Source organism: Callospermophilus lateralis, unplaced genomic scaffold, assembly GCF_048772815.1.
Source record: "Callospermophilus lateralis isolate mCalLat2 unplaced genomic scaffold, mCalLat2.hap1 Scaffold_488, whole genome shotgun sequence".
NCBI lineage: Eukaryota > Metazoa > Chordata > Mammalia > Rodentia > Sciuridae > Callospermophilus > Callospermophilus lateralis.
Genome location: NW_027514429.1, coordinates 867,842 through 873,567, shown reverse-complemented (window position 1 = coordinate 873,567; position 5,726 = coordinate 867,842).

The following is a 5,726-nucleotide window of genomic DNA, read 5'->3' as shown; positions in this document are numbered from 1 at the left end:
GTGGGGGTTGGAAGAGATGTGTAGGTCAACCTGGGCTGGAACTCTGGTGTGTTTCCCCTTAGAGACTGAGTTCTGGAACTGACCTCAGAGAAGTATTGCCAGGAACTCTGTTATGATTTTAAGGAGGCCACGCATGAGAGTCGCCCTTGGAAACTGAGATCTAGGCCCAGGGTGGCTTTCCACAGAGCACTAGGTATCTCAGCCAGGATATCACATGATTTTATTCTGAAAGACTTGGCAGCCATAGTTGAGAGTCAAAAGACACATAGACCTCACATTGTAGACCTCAATGGGCCTGGCTTCATGTGACCTTTTGGCTACTCTTTGGGAAGACATTCCAGTGAGTGTCCTCCAGAGATTTCACCAAAATGAGGTTCCTCACCATTTAATGGTTCCTGAATAAATTGAAACATACAGTGCTTCCAACTTCAACCTTGAAAAATGGGTAGATAAATACCATGAAATTTTTGAAATTCCCATGACCAGGTGGCACTGGAGAACCTTTGTATGCCCTGTTGCTGATCATGAGTGTACCAGATAGTGCCTTGATTTACTGGGTTTCATGAAAATGGTGTAGAACAGAGATGCCAGTAAGTTGGAGACTGCTCAATTGAGGGCACGAGCTGTGGTGTGCAGGTTTGTGATAAAACATTTGTGGTGGGGCCATGTGGATCTGCCATTGCTTCCAAATGGCTTGTGACTGACATGGTGCAGCCCGTAATCCCTTATATGTTTGATCTCTTCATATAAAGGCATCTTGTTATATGGAGAGGTTTCAGGGCAATGTTCAGAATCAGGTTGCAATGGTCAAGGGGGCAAGCTATGTGAGATAGAAGCCTGGTTGGTGTATTCTCCTGCAGACCCTGACCCACCACACCATTAAATTGTGAGGAAGCTCATTTCAATGAAAGCTGTGGAGAACTCTCACAGGCAAGGCATCCCAAAGAGTGCCCAAAAGGTCCCATGAACCTAGGCCCATTGAGGTCTACAATGTGAAGTCAATGTGTGTTTTGACTCTTAACTATGGCTGCCAAGTCTTTCAGAATAAAATCATGTGATATCCTGGCTGAGATACCCAGTGCTCTGTGGAAAGCCACACTGGGCCTAGATCTCAGTTTCCAAGGACGACTCTCTTGCATGGCCTCCTAAAATCCCAACAAAATTTATGGCAATACTTCTCTGAGTTCATTACCAGAACTCATTTTCTCAGGGAAATCACACCAGAGTTCAAGTGGGCGAGTTTTTGAACCCCTGTGGGAGTCTAATCCAGGTTTGTTGGCCTGATGTTCCTGTTTCTGGGTCTATCCACTTGAAAGCAAACAGCAACTGACTGTCCTTATGTAGGGGCAAGCAGAAGTAAGCATCTTTTAAGTCAAGCATAGTGTACCATTCCCTCTCCGGATTCAGAGTGCTAAGCAAATTATGCGGATTGGGTACCGTGGGGTGAATGTCCTGCAGTCTGTGGTTGATCTCTCTTAGGTCTTGAACAGGACGGTTGTCCCCAGTTCCTGGCTTTCTTACTTGTTACAGGGGGTATTCTAGGCCGATTGACAGGGCCTTAGGACTCCAAGAGCCAGGTATTTCTGAATATTGGGCCTTATCCCATCCTTAGCTTCTTTGATTAGAGGATATTGTTTAACACTGATTGGAGAGGTAGAGGCTTTTAATTCTACTACTATTGGAGTTTTTTTTTATGGCTAGCCCTAGCCCAGCAGTTTCTGCCCAGGCATTAGGATAATCTTTTATCAATTTCTGGGATAGTTTGCCTGTTTGATCAGTTCTAGGGCGCGCGAAGGGTTGATGTTTATCTTCTATGGACATAGTCAAAGCCGTCACTATGGGAGATTTTACTGAAGCGTTTAGAAACACCACTTGGAGACCATCAGGGTTAAAGGTTATTCTAGCCCCGAGTTTTGTAAGCAGATCCCTGCGCATCAATGGGGCCTGGCATTCTGGGATTACTAGGAAAGAGTGGTGGACTTTTCCATTTTTTAGGTCCATTGTCCTCTTAGTTGTCCAAGCTCATTATCTACTGCCATTAGCCCCTTGAACAAGTGGCAATTTATTTGATAGGGGGCCCAGTGGGGTCTTAAATGTTGAGTATACTGCTCCTGTTTTCACTTCAAAGTTCACTGGGGTTTCCTCCACTTCAAATGTTATCCTGAGCTTGGGGAGGAGATCCGAGTCCCGACTTTCCTAGTCCTGTTCTAGAGTCAGCATGGCGGTCTGGCATCTCTGCTTCTTTTTGGGGCACTCTTTGGCCCAGTCTCCTTTTTCTTTACAGTAGGCACATTTATCTGAGGCCAGGGACAGCCTTTGGCATGGGCCCATGTATCCCTTCCTGTCTCCGTGCTTTTTAACTTCTGGCCTATTTACTGCTCTGACCAGAACCTTAGCCAGTGCTTTAGTCTGCCTTTTGCTCCTTTCATCCTCCTTTTGTTCTCTTTCCTTCTGTCTCCTCTGTTCCCATTCCTCCTCAGTTTTTTTCTTATAATATATTTTCTCAGCTTCTCTGACTAAATCTCTTAAGGTCATATCTTGTAATCCATCTAGACGTTGCAACTTTCTCTTAATATCTAGGGCATCCTGCTGGATAAAGGCCATTGCAACAGATGTCTTTTCGTCCTCTGCCTGAGAATCAAAAGGAGTATATTTCCTAAAAGCTTCCATAATTCTCTCCAAAATCATAGAGGGAGACTCATTAGGCCTTTGGATAATCTCTCTTACCATGGCCAAATTAGTCGGCCTTCTGGCGGCCACTCAGAGACACGCTATTAGAGCCCGGTGATAAGTGGACAGATGCTACCTAACTTCAATGGTGTTGGGGTCCCAGTTTGGTCGGTTCATGGGCCGATAGGGATGGAGAGGGAGCATCACAGCGGCTTCTGAGTTTTTTTATTATCTGTCGCTGGCGGGTTCCTTTAGATGGCCCAGCTTCCACCAGAGGAGGAGGGGCTGCTGCTGCTGCGGCGAAGTCCCCTGGAGGGCTTGGGTCTGGCCCAATTGCCTCTAGTGGCGGAGAGGCTGTGTCAGCGGCGGGAGGATTATCTGGAACATGTTCGGGGTTGGGGAGCGAGGGTAGAGGATAAGGAGGGGGAGGAGTGTCCAGTCTTTTGACTCAGGGAGAATGGAGGGAAGGGGGGGAGTGGAAGGTTTGAATGATAGGATCCTGGGGAAGGGGTATATGGCTATTGATCTGGGTGGCTACGTGGTCCCAGCTGAAATACAATATCTCTGATTTTCGGATTAGAGGGAAGTGGAAGGATCCTTCTGGGGGCCACCCGACTTTGAGAATGGGCCATTCTGAAGCACAGAGCATCTGCCAGGTCCAGCATTTTACTGAAAAATAAAGATTCAGGGCCCTTGAGCGGACATCAGTCCAATAATCAAGGGTCAGAGACAGAAGCGTGGAAGTGATTTGTCGCATAATGGCAGTTACTCAAAGAGAGACAGTGAAGACACAAACGCAACACAGACAAAGACAAACAGTAAACGTTTAACATGTGTCCAAGACAAAGATTAGAACTGAGTAACTGGCAAAACCTGATGTGTTAGACAATAAAGACAGACAAAAAACTCAACATGAGTTCAGGACAATGAACAAAATTGAGTAGCCGGCAAAACCTGATGGGCTGGCAAACCGAATCCTGAAGCAAAATATAACCGAGTTGAGGAAACTACTATTCCTTGATTTCCCTCGTCCCCTGGAGTGTCCCACAGGGACGAGGCCTGCAGCTCTGTGACACGTCTGTCAGCCACTATCAGAGAGAGCTAATGCTCTTCACCGACAGCCACTTTGCCAAGCCCTAACCTGAAACCCGAAACCAGAAAGAGGCGCCTTACTTACCCTGAGAGAAGTCCCTTGGGGTCTTTCGTCCGCCGCGCCAAATATCTCACCTGGGGCCTCCAGATGAAAAGGTAGGGTGAACATCGGAGGAAAAGAACATCAACAGGCTTTCTCATGCAACTCTAAAGGGTTTATTGGGGGTCCAGCATGCTGGAGCTCAGGACTCACTTCAGAGGAGCAAAGAACAAAGAGCCCCGAGAACAACTTGAACAGAGTTTATATACATTCTTTAGAGAGGGCAGGGACTTTACATACATCATAGCCTCCTTTAGCAAATCATCATATACCAAGGGAAAATCAAATAACAACTCTAAAACATGATTAGCACATTCATTTGCGGGAACAGGTCGGGCAGGGGGTGATTGGTCAGCCCTAAGAAGGGGTATACATTTAAACTGATTGGTTGATGCCCTGAGATGTATACGTGGTGAGCTGCACGGTTTCTGGGAAGGGGTTGTTAAGTACCTAGGTGGTCAGGGAAGATTTCAACACACACCTAATGTGCAGATCTGGGAATTGTCTTAACTGCCACCGGAATTTCAGGTACTGAGTGCAGCTTGGAAACTTTTCGAAACCTGGTTCTTTACATTTCAATTTCAATTTCTTTTATTCTTTCAGAACCTTATAGAGGAAGGCAAGAGACTTCATCCACAATGACTGCTCTTTTGGCCATTTTGGTTTTGGATGCACACATGGGATCTGTCTTTAAATCCATCTGGTGCTGATAATCTAAGCCACAGCCTCAAACAGGGCCAAGAGACTGATTAAGTCATATACATTTCCAAAGCAATTACTGCTCTGAGGTCAGTTACAGAGCTCAGTCTCTGAGGAGAATCAAACCAGTGTTCTAGCGCAGGTGAACACAGTCATCTCTTCCAACAGCCACACAAGTGACCACAATTAAAACCAAACAATCCCACATGGTCCTCATCTTCTTCCATATAGTCACTCATCATAACCTCTGGCTGGAGGTTTCCTTAAATGGCACAGCCCAAGAGAGTGTCCAAAATAAGCTCCCTTGCCCTTCATTTGCCTAAACTCAGGGTGGCCTGGAAACCCTTCAAGTGAAACAGGATTGATCACATAGTTCTGCCATTAATACTGCTCTTCTTCTACAATTTGAGGCCTACTGACTGTCAGGTATAGATTCCTTATGTGATTTGGAGTCATGATTAAACCCAAGCACCTCTGCAGGGATTGGAAGAACTCATTTGACACTTAAGAATCCCTATTCTCACTTGAAAGAGGTCTGGAACCTAACAGAGGAAGGAAAGAGTCTTTATCCACAATGACTGATCTTTTTTGCCATTTTGGTTTTGGATGCACACATGGGATTTTTCTTTAGATCCATCAGGTGCTGAGAATCTAAGTCACAGCCACACACAAGGCCAAGAGGCTAATTCAGACACACCCCTTTCCAAAGCATTAAGCAAAGAGCCACAGGTGATGCATATTAATGTCCATTTGAAAACTGTTTTCTTCAGGTTTCACAAAGGTGTGGCCTGAGGCAAAGACCTTCCTGACATTCAGTGCTACAGAACAAGAGGGAAGCAAAAGGCCCAAAGCAGGGTTTCTCCACTGAGACTTTCCTGGTCACACTGATATCTGAGTTTTCTGAGATGCTTGCCATTCCCTTTAGCTATCCATTACAAAAAATCCCTATACTCCCTTGATGGAGGTCAGGAACATAATAGAGGAAGGCAAGAGACTTCATCCACAATGACTAATCTTTTTGCCATTTTGGTTTTGGATGCACACATTGGATCTTTCTTTAGATCCATCAGGTGCTGAGAATCTAAGCCACTGCCTCACACAGTTCCAGGAGGCTGATTCAGACACATCCCTTTCCAAAGCAATTAAGCAAAGAGCCACTGGTGAG